Source organism: Bidens hawaiensis, unplaced genomic scaffold, assembly GCF_021521415.1.
Source record: "Bidens hawaiensis isolate Kalapana, Puna unplaced genomic scaffold, B.hawaiensis_p1.1 tig00027101_1, whole genome shotgun sequence".
In the NCBI taxonomy this organism is placed as follows: domain Eukaryota; kingdom Viridiplantae; phylum Streptophyta; class Magnoliopsida; order Asterales; family Asteraceae; genus Bidens; species Bidens hawaiensis.
The window spans coordinates 195,674-214,037 of record NW_027494376.1 but is presented as its reverse complement, the minus strand read 5'-3'; positions in this window follow the sequence as shown (position 1 = coordinate 214,037).

The following is an 18,364-nucleotide window of genomic DNA, read 5'->3' as shown; positions in this document are numbered from 1 at the left end:
AGTGGATTTGATTGATATGGGTTAAGTTTGTTAAGATATCGCACACTAAATTAAGAAAGTTAGTCTGTCAACATAAGAAACTGTACTAACGCTCGTATATCTTATAATAAAATGGCATAACTAAAACAACACTTACAAACCCTAAATTAAATAAAATTATTTTAAGTTAAATAAAAATTGTTTTAAATCAAATATATATTTATAAATCATTATAAATTAAATAAAATTATTTCAGTTAAATAAAATTTGTTTTAGATTATTTTTAACCTTTACAATTTAATACCCAAACATTTACAAACCCTAAACGTTGTTAAAACTCGCAAAATAAATATATAAATATATATCGGTGATATCGTCGTGAACTTTATAAATTCTAAAAGACAACATTTATACTAAAACAAAATATACCGGCAACACTAAAAGCCCGTAACGTTATGATATACAAATTTAATTTGAAATATTATATTAATAATAAATCGTAAAAATCCGTTAAACTTAAGTATTAATATAATTTAAAAGGGTAAAAGTATATATGCAAATAAAAACGTATGAACCTTAAAACCAACGTTATAGTCCCGTTAATTAGTTAGTAATTCTCGTATTTCTTATTTTAGCTCACAAGATTCGATCGTTCGGTTTCATTTAACGCACTTAGGGTTTTTCTTTCCAAGTTATCTCCAATCCCAAAGGTGAGTTTCTCACACCCCCTTTTTTACCCTTTTTAACTATACGGGGGCTGCATATATATCCTATCAAAAATTTAATTTCGTTATTTATTATTTTCAAACTACAATGCGCATCATGGACTTGTGTGTTTACTTGCTACTTGCTCAAATATTACGTGCATGGATTTCTTCGATAAGTATGATCATACGCCCCCCTTTGCACTCAGGACCGTGTTTCGAGTGGAAAAGGGACCCCGATCTGAGTATGTTGGTGCACAATCCCAACTGGAAAAGACTTTCATTTATTCTTTACACTCAGGACATTTGATTTGAGTGTAAAGAACCCTTATTTGCTTTTCACAAGTTTTCATGGAATTGTATAGTTTTTTTGTAGTATTTAAATTGTGTGAACTCACCGACTATTAAGTTAGTTAACATTATTTTATATATATGTTACAAGTACAATTATTAGAGGATGAAACGAATGAAGACACTAGACCTAGGATCTTTTAAATAAGAGTTGAACGTTTATTTTTCATTGTAATTTCTTTATTTGAAACCACTTGTGTACTTGATGCCTTTGAATAAATTAATGATAATATTTCCACTTAATAGTGTCACATGTGTTTTGAACAATCTGTACGTCACACCCGGGCGTATTTCGCTTTAGCTGGGGTGTTACAGATTGGTATCAGAGTCGTGACTATAAGATAGGACAGTAGACGTAGTGTTCTAGTTAGTTATAGTTTATTTGCTTAATTGCTTAGGTTGCGTAAATAGAAATTATGTGGGCCTTATGTGATTGTTCAATGCACTTGCTTAATATTTTGTTGTCAATTCATTTGCGCCTCATGTACACAAAGCACACACAAGTTCAAGGCTTATGCTTAAAAACAAAGATTTTTCAAACATTTTCAATAATTGATTTTTATCGTGGTGTTCCGATATTTCTTCTTCTTAAAGATGGTTCTTTATGGCGGGTATGTAGTAACTGTAAGGGGAACGTGCTTGTTTTCTGAAACTCTTGACACCAAGGTTATTAAAACCTAAGGATAAGCAATGCACATAAATCCCAATCAGACGCGGGACCCGGTTGCTTACCTGGAGAGTTAGGAAAGGGCATGAACTCTATTAGGCCAAAGCATACCACTTTCAATGCCATTTACCACAACTTTAAGTTTTTAACGTGACCATGTTCTCTTTGTGAAAAGAATTTTGGTTGCACTCCTAAGGATGTCACGCAAGTCATGGTGGTTCATGCGCGTGTGACTCCGACCCTCTAAGTTTTACAATGTGTTTTAACCGAAAGTCTGTACACAAATACCCAGCTTTCGGTTCGATTTGATTTCGAGTTTCTTTGGTCTTTGGAAAATAAGAGTCCATGGTGGTTCATGAAAAGTCTAAAGTTCCACGGAAGATTTATTACCATTGTTATGATTTTTATTTATGTATTTATTTATTTCTTTTAAAAGCAAACCTTAACAAGGATTCTTATACCACACCCTATTCCGAGTCTCATGATTTTTGTTACCATTTTTTGCAGAATATCTCTTCGTTTCAATAAGCGTCGTTCTTCTGAAACCCCTAGCTGCAAGTTAACTGCTCAAATCACCAAACAACTAGTCGCGATCATTCCCGATATGATGACCCAAATACACTAGAACCTTTCTGCTAGTATCACCTATGCTTTAATCGAGCCTAAAGCATCTCACTGTTCGTTTAAGACTTTCACCAGTACCAAACCCCCAGAGTTTGACGGGACTAAAGGTGCCACTGCCCTACTTCAGTGGTACGAACAAATGGAGAGCAAATTCCTCCACATTGAGTGTCCCGATGACAAGCGAACCCGTTTTGCTACAAGTGTCTTTGCAAAAGGGGCACTTACCTAGTGGGTGAAGGAAAAGACAACCCGTGGTGCCGAAGCTGCCATGGCTATGCCATGGGACGAATTGAAAGAACTGATGACCAAGCAAGTCTGCCCTCCAAGTGAGCTTATGAACTTGGAAGCTGAGTTTTGGAATCTCAAACAAGAGAGTGGTGAGCACGCAGCTTACACTTCTTATTTCAATGATCTCAGTGTACTCGTACCTCACCTTGTTACCCCGACCTCACGTGCCATCGATAAGTACATTCGGGGACTACCGAGACAAATTCAAGATAGTGTATTGAGTAGTGCTCCCAAGAAACTAGGTGACGCGATTAACCTTGCTGCAACTTTAACTAATAATCATGTTAAAGACGGAACTTTGACATTGAAGAAATCGAAGAAACCTGCTGATAAAACCTCTACCGAACCCAATGAGTTGAAACCCGAGCCATCCAAGCCTTCTCATTACTCAAAGCACCTTAATAGGAAACACACGAATTATGCGCTAACCCAACAAACTGCAACCCAACCCAATTTTGCCCCACCACTCAGGAAACCCTACAATGGACCTCACCCATTGTGTAACAGTTGCCAGCGACATCATTTAGCTAGTACGACATGCCGTCAATGCAATTTTTGTAACTGTTTTGGACACCTTAGTGCCACTTGTCGGGAGATCACAATTGCACCAAATTCTCCTCCAAGGTTCGCTCAACCCAACCCCCGTCCTATGCCATATGTTCAACCCATTAATCAGATGCGAGCTTGTTATAATTGTGGGGACCCTAACCACTTTCGCAACGCGTGTCCACGACTCACACATGTGAACACACTTCAGCTTGCTCCAGATCCGTTGTATCAGGTTTAGACGTACCAAACCCAGCAAGCTTGTCAGCCACATGCTTCACCATTGTTGGCTAACCAAGCTCAAGTTCAGCCGCATCCCGCCATTTTAGCTCCTGCACCACAAGGTGGTCAGATCGTTGAAGCTGCTCAAGCTCCTCTAGAAAATCTTGGACGTGCCTTTATGATTAACGCCAATCAAGCTCAGCAAACCGGTGATGTGGTGAACGATACGTTTCTCGTAAATGACCATTGTGCAACCATTTTATTTGATACCGGTGCCGATATGAGCTTTGTGTCTTTTGAATTTGAGCCTTTACTTGCTAAACCCTGATCTAAACTTAAAAACTCGTATTCTGTTGAGGTAGCTAATGGTAAATCTGTAGCAATTGATTCGGTTATTCGAAATTGCAAATTAAATCTAAATGGCCACAAGTTCTCAATCGACCTCATTCTTATGCCATTGGAAGTTTCGGCATCATAGTAGGCATGAAGTGGTTATCTGTTCAACGTGCTGAAATTGTGTGCTTCGAGAAGTTCATTCATGTTCCGCTTACCAATAGTCAAATCATTCGTGTCTCTGGTGAAAATCCATCTCTCATGAGCCTAAATCTTATCACTTGTTTTCAAGCCAAAACGTACTTACGCAAGAAGTATGTAGCATTCGTAGCCCGTGTGGTGGAAAAGAAGGAACCGAAAATTGAGGACATTTCCGTCATTCGTGAGTATCCTGAAGTGTTTCCTGAAGATGTTTCTTGTCTTCCTCCTACTCATGAAGTTAAATTTCGAACTGATCTCGTGCCTGGTGCAACCCCAATTGCCAGGGCTCTTTATCGTCTTGCTCCCTCCGAGATGCAAGAGTTGTCTAATCAGCTACAAGAACTTTCGGACAAAGGGTTCATTCGCCCTAGTTCATCTCCTTGGGGCGCACGCGTTCTTTTCGTCAAGAAGAAAGATGGATCCTTCCATATGTGCATCGATTACCACGAGCTCAACAAGCTCACAATCAAGAATTGTTATCCTTTGCCTCGCATTGACGATCTTTATGATCAACTCCAAGGAGCTTCATGCTTCTCAACGATTGATCTTCGTTCGGTTTATCATCAAGTATGTGTGCATAAAGATGACATACCCAAAACCTCTTTTCGGACTCGTTATGGGCATTACGAATTTAGGGTTATGCCTTTTGGGCTAACCAATGCTCCCAAGGTATTTATGGATCTCATGAACCACGTATGCAAACCTTACCTAGATAAGACTATGCACCTATGACAGGTTTGACCCTTGTAGTTTGTTAACATTAGAATATTAAACTAAAACATAATATAAATAGTAAATGACTAAAATGACCCTCCGAGTTTGTTCGAGTTGAGTGTGATTATATCCAACAATCACCCCCTTAATCACGATAAACTTGTAGTAGGTCTTTGACGCCTAGTAGTTCCCTTATTGTGAAGAAATTGATTCTTGGTAGCACCTTTGTTAAGATGTCAGCCTTTTGTAATTTTCCAGCAATGTGTTCCACAGTTATTTGTTCTTTTTCAATGCATTCTTGTATGAAGTGATAACGAGTATCTATGTGCTTGCTTCTTCCATGAAACACAGGGTTCTTCATTAAAGTTATTGTTGATCGGTTGTCAACCATCAAAGTTACTGTTTCTTCTTTCCATCCTGTTAAAGCACTAAGTAATCTCTTTAACCATAATGCTTGACATGCTGCTGCGGTTGCTGCTATGAATTCTGACTCGCATGATGATAATGCTACGGTAGGTTGCTTTTGAGTGCACCAACTGATAGGAGAGTTTCCAAAGTAGAATACTATTCCTGTTGTGCCTTTCCCTTCTTCAGTGTTAACTCCATAGCTACTATCACTTTAACCAATTAACTTGCATCCTCCATTTCTTTGATAAGTTATACCATAATCTTTTGTTCCTTTGATATAACGAATAACTTGCTTGATTGCTTTGAGATGATGCTCCTTTGGTTCTTGCATGAAACGACTAAGTAATCCTACAGAATAACTTAAATCTGGTCTCGTGTAAAGGAGTTATCTTAGGCATCCTATTAGACTTCTATAATTGGTGGGATCAACTGGTTCTCCACCTTCAACTTTTGTTAGTCTAATTCCTGGATCCAATGGTATCTTTGTATCATTGCTCTCAAGCATTTCTGAGTCCTTGAGAATCTTATTCATATAACCAGTTTGTTTAATTGAGATAGGGGTGTTCACCAGATCGTATAACGGGTTATTCGGTTCGGATATGAAAATTTTAGAAGCCTATCCGAAATCCGATCCGATCCGAATTGGAAACTTTCCTATCCGATCCGAATCTGATCCGAATTGATTCGGATCAGATTCGGATCGAATTCGGATAATCCAAACTATCCGAAATGACCCGAATAACCTGTTTAACAAACATACAAATAAAATTCTAAATAAATAAACATACAAACTGAAAAACTATGACAACTATGAGTATGAAATCATTAATCTATTATATAATTAACTCTACGATGGAGCTACGACAGTGGCGAGTGGTGGATAGCGGACGGTGGTTGACGACTTGATGGAGCTATGGTAGTGGCGGGTGGTGGGTGGCAAATGGTGGATAGCGGATGAGCTACGGGCTACGGCGGTGGTTGACTGATGAGCTATGGCAGATTGGCAGATGGTGACATGGTGTATAGTGGGTGTAATGAGAATAAGATGAATGAACATCGGCTAATGGAGGGAGGTTTGGTAAATTAGGTATGGGCTGTAAATTAGTGGGCTGCTTGGGCTGGGCTTTATAAAAAACTAATAAAAAGACATATTAAATATTCGGATTATTCGGATATAAAACTAATAAAAAGACATATTAGTTATTTGGATTATTCGGATATCCGAATAATCCTAATTATCCGAAATTTTTTTAAATTCATATCCGAATCTGAATTAGTTATTCGGATATTCGGATCATCCGATCCGAAATATCCAAATAATAATTTGGATCGGATTAATCGGGTTTCGGTTTCGGTTCGGATTTCAGTTTTCCTGAACACCCCTAAATTGAGATATCACCCCCTGTTTGGGTGACTTTTATACCTAAGTATTAGGCTAATAAACCTAAGTCGCTCATTTCATATTTTTCTTCCGATTGTGATTTGAACTTGTCAATTTCTTTCTTCGGTGATCCAGTGACAATCAAATCATCAACATAAACTTCAACTATCAGATTAGAGTTTGAACTTGCCTTGATATAGACTGCTTGTTCTAGCGAACATTTTTGAAATCCAAGTGACTTCAACGTGTTGTCTAACTTTACATTCCATGCACGTGGTGCTTGTCGTAGTCCATACAAAGCTTTTGAACGTTTGTAAACTTTTCCTTTGTCTTGTGTTGTGGTTTCACAAAGCCTTCAGGTTGAGAAACATACACTTCTTCCTTTAATTCACCATGTAAGAATGCCGATTTAACATCTAGATGGTGTACCTCCCATTTGTTATAAGCAGCTAAGGCTAAAATTAAGTGTACAGTTTCTATTCGTGCTACCGGGGTAAAGACTTCTTCAAAATCTATCCCATGTTGTTGTACATAACCTTTTGCTACTAAATGTGCCTTGTGTTTTATTATATTTCCACTTGCGTCTTTCTTGGTCTTGAATACCCATTTCAAACCTATTGCTTTATGATCCTTGGGTAAATCGGTCAAGATCCAAGTCTTGTTCCTATTGATTGAATCTAATTCAACTTTCATAGATTCAATCAATTTTTCATCTATTGCTGCCTCTTTACATGTTCTTGGTTCTGCTTCAACTAGTAACAATTCATTTTAATCTAAAACTACTTATGGTGCTCGAGCATAAATATCTTCTAAACTTTGAAATCATAATGGTGTATGATCATAAGGTCTAGAGGAGCTTGCAGATGTTTCAGAGTTTGGTTCATGGGTGTATGATTGTGGAGTGACTGGTGAATTTGGTGGATTAACGGGTGAATGAGGTGCTTCTTCATCTTCTTCATGATTGCTAACTTCAAAGTGTTCAGACTGAGGTTTAGGATTATCGGGTAGAATTGTTGTTGAACCATCTTCAACTATAAATTCTGTCCAATCGTTTTCTTCTTGATTATTACCTCTAGCATCCTCCTTCCAATTCAAAAACTCCTTTTCATTAAAATGTACATCCCTACTAACAAAATTCTATTTGTTCTAGGATCAAATAGTCTATAAGCTTTTGATCCTGGTTCAATACCTAAATATACCATTTCAGTGCTTCTATCATCCAACTTCTTTAAGTGTGGTAGTAACACTTTTGCATATGCCTTACAACCAAAGACTTTAAGATACTTCAAATTTGGCTTATCACCTTTAAACGCTTCAAAAGGTGTGCTATAAACTAAAGCTCTGGTCGGTGTTCGGTTTAGGATGTAGACAGCATGTCTTACTGCTTCTGCCCAAAATATCTGAGGCATATTACTTGCCTTTAGCATACTCCTTGTAGCAGATAGTATTGTTCTATTTCTTCGTTCTACCATGCCCGTCTGTTCCGGGGAGTATGGTGCAGTAATTTGTCTTGCTATTCCATTTTCTTTACAGAACTTGGAGAAATCTTTGGACGTGAATTCTCCACCTCTATCAGTTCTAAACATCTTCATTTTGGTTCCTAACTCTATTTCTATCATCAACTTAAATTCCTTAAACGTCTCAAACGCTTGATCTTTTGATTCGAGAAAGTATACCCACATGTACCTTGTACAATCGTCGACTAATAAGAAAATATATTTCTTTCCTGAATGAGTTGATGGCGAGATAGGACCACAAAGATCTCCTGAAACTAAATCTAACAGTTTAGTTGATCTTGATTCGGCTTGCCTTGGAAATGGAGATCTACTATGCTTTCCAAGCAAGCAAGCATCACAAACTTGTGAGGAGTGTGTAATTCGAGGTACTCCGTTAACTAACTTCTTCTGTGTCATGTCTTTTAACGTGTTAAAGTTCATATGACAAAGTCGTGCGTGCCATAGCCATGCTTCATCTTGCAAATTTACTAACAGTGAGATGGTTCTACCAATCTTCAAATTAATTATGTAAAGTCTATTCTTCGAACGTTCGACTTTCATGAGAAGTGTTTCCTTTATGTCATACAAACGTAACTGATTGTATTCCATAACGACTTTACATCTAATTTCTGTTAGTTGCCCTAGACTCAAAATATTGATTTTGAGATTGGGAATGTAATAAACATTGGTCACAACTCTTTGCTCCATGTTTTTACATTCCAACAATATTGAGCCCATGACTTTTATTTCTACATACGAACCATCACCAAAACGAACATTCCCACTGATCTTCTCATCTAATTCAGTGAAATGTTCTCACGAACCGGTCATATGGTTGCTAGCTCCATTGTCGAGATACCACATGCTTTCATCAGTTAACCTATAGTTTGTTGGATCCCAAATTCGATTCGTATCAATAACAATAACCACTAACAGATCTCAGATCTGTGTTTATACTATTAATACGATTAAGGATCTAGCTCATAATTAACATTGATTCAGTGTTATATATGTGTATCTATTATCAATATATTAGTATTGGTGTTTGTATAAGATTAGTGTGAAGCTTGAGAGAGAGATTGGACAACCATTCGTTAATTAACTCTCCAAAAACTTACATTAAAGTGAACAATAGTTCACTATATATAGAGGGTAATCTGGTTCGCTAACATCGCCTAGCGAACCAGCTTCCCCTTCGTTACATAAATAATCATAGCGAAGCACCCCCTGATTCGTTAACTTTCCCTAACGAATCAGGAGGGAATACATTTAATGTCTAGTTCTCTAACATCCCCTAGCGAACTAGACTATAACTTAACGAACTAGCTATTTAATAAACTAATTATTACATTAATTAAAAAACAAACGTTAACGATAAATACAAAGACTCTAGACGCAAAACCGTGCACTAAAATACACCCCCTCGTCTTGAGCTCTTTGTCTTTAACTTATTTGAAGCACTTTGACTGCCAGTCTCTGCAACTATGAATTCCATGTTCATGAAACACACGAACGACTCGTTGAAATTGCATAGCCAGGTCGTAATCTTCTTGGCGTTCGAACAAGATCTGCTTCCTGAAGAGCACATCATTGTCGGTCTCTGATAAGTTAACCAACCACATTGGGTCGATTATCTTGATAAACTTAGTCTTCAGACCACTTCCAAGAACAATGACTGCCTCGCTGGTACGATTGTCATAGTACCAACGGTTGAAAGACAGATAAATATCTTGAGGCATCGTCTTCACAGGTACCTTTTTCATCGTCTTTGGCGGCTTCACTTTCAAGACAAGTTTCTTCCAGCCGGTCCTTGGATCAATCTCGTCAATGCGCTTACGTCTTGGGACCTGGGGCTTGAAGAATTTGAAGCCATGATTGACCTCGAACAGTAAGTGTTGGTGAAACCACTCAGCTGTTCGGTAACCCCCACGATTGATAAATGGACGTCTCGCGAGGGTTCGTACATCCCAACGCGGTAGAGTTAAAACATCCATTTTCTTCTCGTAATACTGGACACTCTTTTCCCACTTGACTATACATACTTTAAGGTCAGAATCATAGAGCCAGGAGACAATATCACCATGTACCTTTGAAACGGTCTTGAAGGTAGTCACCTAATTAGCCTTAACCCAAGCAGCAGCAGTATCTTTTCTTTCTTGATCTACATAACGATAAGCGCTGATAATTTTACCCACTTTATGACGTTTGAACCATCTTTCTACGTCCTCATCAGTCACTTCTTTGAGTGAGGGTATTGTTCGCTGCACAACCTTTTCCAGTTCATCCTCAGTCTCTTTAAACACCTCTTCTTGAAATACCGGAGCACCTTGATCAACGTTCGTATGTTGATACAAGTCTGGGTACTCATCAGCAGTCACATCCTCCATCTCAATGTCATCATTCTCATAAATAAAATCCGTATTCATAAACAACGGATCCTCATCCAACCCTTCTTCATTCACAACCTCAACATCGGGCTCAGCCTCTAACACATTCAATTGATCGTCATTCAGCCCAAACAGAATTGAAATCTGCTCCCGTGTCAAGGATCTTTCTACAAACTCACCAACCTGTATCTCGTCCTTATTCACCACACTCTTCACCACCCCTGATCCATCAACAAATATCACTGTGTTAGCTGCAATCATTTCAATTGGCTTGGCAACTGTTGGATCTTGATAAATAATAATTTGTTTGCTCGAATCATCACCGCCACTAACACCAGCACCAGAGGATGAACCATGCGATTGTTTAGGCTCACCTCCTGCACGTCAGGATCATCGTCGTCATTCTTGAGTTTCTTGAGGGCATCTTCTTTACAAGTTAATTGTAAAATCAACTCTTCTTGTTCCTTTAATTTCACCCCCTGAGACTCAACAATCGTACGAAACAATTTCGTCTCCTTCTGACAGAAATAAATATAACCCATCATTCGTCGTTGATTCTCCATGAGTCGTTCTTGATTTTGACAGTCAGCTGCCATTTGATTTTCATATAGATGTAGCAGATTTAGCAGCATTTCAGTTTGACGACTTGGCGGCAAGTTGTATATGGATGGATGAACAGGTTGAACTTGTCCTTGAGGCCGAGTAATTCTCATAAATGAGATATCACTAGGCGGAGGTGGAGGAGGAGGAGAAGTAGTTGTTGGCGGAGGAGGAGGTCTCATTGATGTAGTAGGAAATACTGTAGACAATGCAGCAGGAGGTCTCGGTATCTCGGTTAACGCCATTTGAGGAATAAGACCGAGCCTCTCGTGTGACACCAACGTCGTCGTCAAAGTAAGCATTGGAGTGCTAGTAGTTAGCGGCACCGCCGAGCTTTGAGGCGTTGTATGACTTGGTGGTGGGGTTCCAATGATTACCCCAGCCCCAGCAGATACACGGGGCTTCTTTGATGGTTCATCAGTAGCTATAGCTTTACCCTTTCTTTTTCTTTCCAGCTGAGCTTTCATGGTGGCAGCTAGAGCAGCATCGACTGCATCTTGTTGTTCTTTAAGAACTCGTTCACCAGCTCCACCATCACCATCATTCCCATCATTATCACCATCATCATCTCCACCATCACCGTTCCCACCTTCTCCCCCTTCACGCTCGGAATCCGAATCGTCGTGGATCCAGCGCTCATTAGGAGGACATACATAATCCGGATTGATTATATGACCAATCATCCGTTTATCCTGTGGTTTCTCCTTTCTATAAATTAACATACGTTTATCCTGTTGATACATAATCCGGTATCAACAGTCATGTGTTCTTGATGAAGTACATCATTCACTCTTGTATGACCGATATCCAAATTCGGAATCAATTCTTGAATAATAAGCTGTAGGAAACAAGGGTACATCAAGAATTTCTTCGACTGAAGAGTTTGCTGAACCTGTTCCTTCAAATGATCAAATACTAACTCTGAATAATTATACGGCTTGTTCAGAATCAAGGCAACAAAGGCCGACTGCAAACTCAGTCTACACTCATCAAAACCACCGCGACGTCCACTCATACAATGACGTAGAACATGCAACAGATACTTGTATGGTGCACACACCCCATTCTTATTCAACATGGACTTAAGAATATTTCCATTATAGTGCAAACGGGTGAAAAGTCCTCTAACTAATGACCTGTCAAATTCACTCGGGTAATCGTCATTATCATCGAATTGAAGTACTCGGCGAATCACTGCTACATGAATTGTAATTGGAGTTTGATTGATTGTAGCCCTGATGATCTGATTTTCTTCAACATATGCAGCCGTGTTCCAAAATTGTCTGATAATACATAGATACACCTTTGGTCTGGCAGTGATAGCATAATGTATCTTTGATCGTCGTAAGAAAGTCAACAAATCTCCAAATGTTTTCAAATCAGGTACATCTTGATCAACATAAGCACAAATGTTGTGCTTTCTATCAAATGGCAATAAGATCACTTCAGCTTGTTGATATTGTTGATCCTGTGGAGGTTGTTCTGGTGGTGGTTGATTTTGTTGTTCTTGATCAGCCATATTTTACTGCATAAAGAAAATCGAATATGAGAAGAGATATCAAATATATCAAAATATCTATAGATGGTGTATATACGTAATCAAAGGATATGTATAATTAATATATTTACACGTATTAGACAATTTAAATTCTTTAATTAAATTAATTGAATATTGAAATTAAGTTAATTAATAAATGTCATTCGTTGGGAATCACACTGATTCGTTACAATAAGATAACGAATCAGGCGAGTCGCTATCAAGTAAATTAACTAACGAACTGAGCATAGTGAACTACTATTTAATTATGACGAACTAAGAACTAGTTCGTTATATTTTAAGCGAATCCATATCTGATTCGTGTAACATCTTATTCGCTAATCAACTTCGTGTAAAATCTTATCGAATTGGACACGAAACAGTCCCAATTCGCTAAGACTAACGAATGGTCATAATTAAGACTTGTTCTTTGACCCATATGGTCAAAGTCAAAATTACGATGAACACAAATAGTCAACAATATGAGCCCGGGGACGATTAGACCATAACTATCGTCGAATCATCGCAATAATGAGCTCGTTGTACTCGGAATTACGTTCTTAATCGAAGATGAATGAGATTAAGACTCAAAATCTCTAAGTACATAGGTTAGACTAACCCACTGTAAACACCGATAACACGAAACTATAATTAACCCGGCAAACAACAATCAAATCATGATTGAAGCCCACCAAGGGTATCGGAATATGATTCCGATTACAATGACATTAAAATCATATAGTTCTTCAACATAAATTATACTGAAATGGATTTCAAAACTTTGGAAACCCTTAAACCCCTAAACATCAATTATTAGGTTCTCAAATCTATGCCATTTTTGACGAAAATGATATCGCCATGAACGTCTATACCTTATAAACTCGAAAATGTCTTTGAAATAAAAAATAAGGTAGTCGAGATTCAGAGAAAAATTTGGCAGAGTAACTTTATGGTGAAGGAAGACGAAGAACAGTGTAAAAACTGGTGAGTTTCTAGTCCTTTTATATAATTGCACACCACCCGAGGTGCAACTTGTACGAATCAGACGATTCGTTTAAATAAAAATTAACGAATTAGCCCATTCGCTAACTCAATTCGTTACCTTATTTTGGCGAATCACTACTTGATTCGTTAAATTAAAGGTAGCGAATCAAGACATGATTCGTGTCATGATTCGTTAAATATGCATAACGAAGGGATGATTCGTTACAGAGTGCGGAAGCGAATTAGGTGAACGAACCAAAAGTTAGTTTGCTAAAGAATCACCTAGTTCGTTATCCATAAATAACGAATTGGATTTTAACGAAATAAAATCTTTTATTTAATATTAATTTAAATAATTAAAAGAATTAAATAATTAAATAAAATAAATAAATTAGGTTATCGAGAATCTTTTTATCCCGACAACCAAATACCTTAAAAACGTTTCATTTTTCCGAAACATAACTTAAAAAAATATTTAAAAAGAAAAAGAAAGAAATTATTTTTGGTCTTTTGTAAAATAAAGAATAAATAATGTATTTACAGAAGAATATCCGAACAATTAACAAATAGACAATCTTTTTGTGTTTTCATAAAATTTTAAAAAACAGAACATATTTTTGTATTTTTGTCGAGTTTGAGCAGATAATCATATTGACCAAATTGCCCTTCCATCACAGTTTTATATTTCAGCGATATTATGACTTGCGATAAGTCGGTCATTGGTATTGTTATCCACATAAATCTAATAACACACATTCAAGTATTTTTGTGATATGATTAATTTGTTCAATTAAAGCACAGAATATCAGAAACTATCAGCCTCTAATCTCGGTTCAAGCTTAATTTGATTTTTGCCAAATCACCCCAACTTGACTTAAACCATTATATTGTTGATCAAAATTTTTGATACCAATTTTGAAATTTTGAGCAATGCATCAAGTTTCCTTTACTGTGAGTGAGTATGCACGAGTCCATCTGTCTGCTTACATACATTGTATCCCCTGGGGTCCGTTTCTTATTGGTATTAAGACGCACGCAAGGGAGGAACAATTGTATGACTAACAGCGGATTTTGATCAAGTCAGTAATTTAGATTGTACAAAGTACAACAGTGATCAAGTTTAATGACTTTGGGTTTGCTCTAGAAAGCGAGTGAAATATTCATGCCTATGAATACCCAGATGATTAAGTCGCATAAAGAATCAAAGTGTCCAGAATCTTAACGCTTGTTATTTGCTTTATTTTATTTTTGGGTGATCAACAAATATAAGGCTTGAGTATGATTGGTTATTACATTTCTGCCATCCTCACCGAGACTTTTGCTAGAGACTAACACCCCTTTCAATTTGGCGTTTCTTTATGTTTATATCACATACTTTACTCTACTGGGTTGTTTTATGACCTACCAATGCACCAATGCAATTACGCACACAGTCTTTTAAGCTTACTTTTTGCTGGATTTGGGGTCAAGATAATCAATGTACTATCATGTTCTCATTTTGCTTCAAAAACGCAAAATTTTGAGGAGCATAAAATAAAGAAAAAAATAAATTTAATCGCCTCAGTTAACTTAAGTTTATAAATAAATAGCTAACCATCAATTCACAAGTGAATAATATGACCAAGACATGCAAGCATGCTTCACAATCTTAAATAACCGACATAATTTTCAGCGAGAAAATAATCTCTTTTTGGTTTTTCTCTATACAAACTTTAAAAACACAATATTTTTGTCTTTTTCAATTTTCTTATAAACAAAATAAACTTCACAATCTTTTTGGATTTTCGGATTTTTCTGTACAAATATAAACACATTCTTTTTGGTTTTTCAAAATTTTATAATGTTTTTGGTTTTTCTAAATATTTAAAAGAAAAACATTAAAGAACATAAATTTTCAAAATTTTAAAATGTTTTTGGTTTTTCTAAATATTTAAAAGAAAAAAACATTAAAGAACATAAATCACAATATTTTTGAATTTCGAAAATTTTTTAATGTTTTTGGTTTTTCAGATTAAAAACAAGAAAGAAATATTTTTGATTTTTCTATGTTTTCTAATGTTTTTGGGTTTTATCTATACAAACGAAAAACACACTCTTTTTGTATTTTCTAGATTTTCACCCCCTAAAACCAAAATAAATTTTAAAAGAAAAATATGACAGAAAATAAAGATAGTCATCCTTGTTTAAGGATATCAGCGAGGATCTTCAATCCGTCTAAATCAAGCAAAAATTTAAAACGTGTTTTATAAAATGCTTTAGTAAACAGATCGGCTTTCTGAAAGTCAGTATGTACTTTCTCAAGATCGATTAATTTCTTTTCATAGCAATCCCGTATAAAATGATATCGAATTTCGAAATGTTTCGTTTTAGAATGTTGTACGGGATTCTTGGTGATACTAATAGCAGCAGAATTATCAATTAAAATGGGAGTAGTAAGAAACTTCAAACCGTAGTCGCGAAAATATTGTTGTATCCACAAAACCTGGGAACAGCAACTCGAGGCTGCAACATACTCAGCTTCGGCGTTTGAAGTGGAGACCGTTGTCTGCTTCTTACACTGCCAGGAAACAAGCCGGTTTCCTAAAAATTGACATCCTGCAGTCGTTGACTTGAAATTGATCTTGCATCCTCCATAATCTGAGTTTGAGTAGGCGGTAAGATCGAAAGTATTATCTTTGGGGTACCATAACCCGATGTTAGGATTTCCCCGTAGATATTGCAAAATACGCTTGACCGCTGCCAGGTGAGTCACTCGGGGACTAGCTTGATACCTAGCACAAAGACAAACAACAAACATAATATCAGAGCGAGAAGCTGTTAAATACATTAAAGAACCGATCATGGCACGATAGAGGGTAGGATCAACAGAATCCTCCAATTCATCCGGTGATAAATTGTGCCCTACTGGAAGAGGAGTAGAAGGGATTTTTCCGGCAGTAATCTTGAACCGTTCCAAGACATCGTTCACATACTTAGTCTGGTGAATAAAAATTCCGTGAGTAGACTGGTGAACCTGCAACCCTAAAAAGAAATTCATCTCTCCCATCGAGCTCATCTCGAACTTTGTTTGCATGGACTTCTCGAACTCCTTACACAATGTGTTGTTTGTAGACCCAAAAATAATATCGCCGACATAAATCTGGACTAGGAGAAGATTGTCACCAACAGTTTTATGAAATAAAGTGCAGTCGACAGTCCCTCGTTTGAAGCCATTATCAGTCAGATGGTCGGCAAGTGTGCCATACCAAGCTCTCGGGGCTTGATGAAGACCATATAATGCTTTGTTTAATCAGTAAACACGTTCCGGATACTCAGGATCTTCAAAACCAGGTGGTTGTTGGACAAACACTTCTTCGTGTAGTTCCCCATTGAGAAAAGCACTCTTAACGTCCATTTGATACACTTTAATGTTCTTGTAAGCAGCATAAGCCAGGAAGATTCGAATCGACTATAATCTTGCCACTGGCGCATAAACCTCAGTGTAATCAATACCCTCTTGCTGATGAAAACCTTGCACCACTAGACGTGCTTTGTTTCTGACAATCACCCTCGATCGTCTTTCTTACACTTACATACCCACTTAGTCGGAATGGTTTTCTTGACTCTAGCATGTTTGTTTATTAAGTCCCAAACACCCAAACGTGCAAATTGTTGTAATTCTTCTTGCATAGCTTCTACCCAAGAAGGATCTTCAAGTGCCTTACGAGTTGTCGTTGGCTCAACTTGAGATAGAAAGCAAGAGAATTTAGCAAGATTTACAATTCCCGAAGAATGTAAGTTAGTGTAAGTACACAATATGTTATTATCACTTGACGAAGCAACTTGATGACGTGTACGAACGCCCACATCAAGTTTTCCAATGATGTTTTCCTGTGGATGATATCCATGAATCCGAAGAGTGGGATTCTCAGGAACAACAACATTATCAAATAAGTTAGTGTAATGTTCACCTAACTCGGGAGATGAAACATTATCACTGTCAAGATCAATAACTTGATCTTCAGCTTGATCATCATCAGAAGAAGTAGAAACATTATCAATAGCAACTGGAGAAACAACTTGAGGTTCTTCAGTTGGAGCATCTGGTTGAGCTTCAACATCATTAGAACTTGAAAATCTTGGAATGGTCAAATGATCTTCAAAGTATGCTCGAACCAGATCTTCGTCAATGTGTTCAGTCGAAGGAGTAAATGAATTAAATAAACTATCGTAGTCAAACATCCAGTCTGGACCTTTCCTTTGAGGAGGAGTTGTGTACTTTTGACAATCAACATGGTACCACTCTTCGACACAACCAGACGTAAAATTGAAAACTCGTTTCTTAGGTGACGCATACCCTAAGAAATAACCCTCAATGGCTTTCTCTTCAAATTTACCGGCATCCTTCTTCAACATAGTACAAGGACACCCAAAAGGTTCCAAATACTTTAAGTTAGACTACGATTGTTTAATAATTCATAACTGGTCTTCTTTAGTCTTTTCATAGTTAGAACTCGATTAAGCGTATAACAAGCTGTATTCACTGCCTCATTCCAGAATTGGACAGGAAGCTTAGAATCAGCGAGCATCGTTCTTGAAGCTTCAATCAAGGTTCTGTTCTTTCGTTCAGCAACGCCGTTTTGTTGAGGTACATAAGGTGCACTATATTCTCGGTGAATTCCCTTTTGAATACAAAAGAAATCCAATATAGTGTTTTTGAATTCAGTACCATTATCACTTCGGATTCTCCTCACCTTTTGTTTATACAGTGATTCGATCTTAGTAATAAGATTTTGTACCAAAACCGGTGTTTAATCCTTCGAACTCATAAAAAACACCCAAGAGTATCTTGAATAATCATCAGTCACTACAAGACAATACCAATCCCCAAAAATATTCGCACGATTCACAGGACCAAACAAATCCATATGAAGTCGTTCAAGAGGAGTATCAATGGAATTCA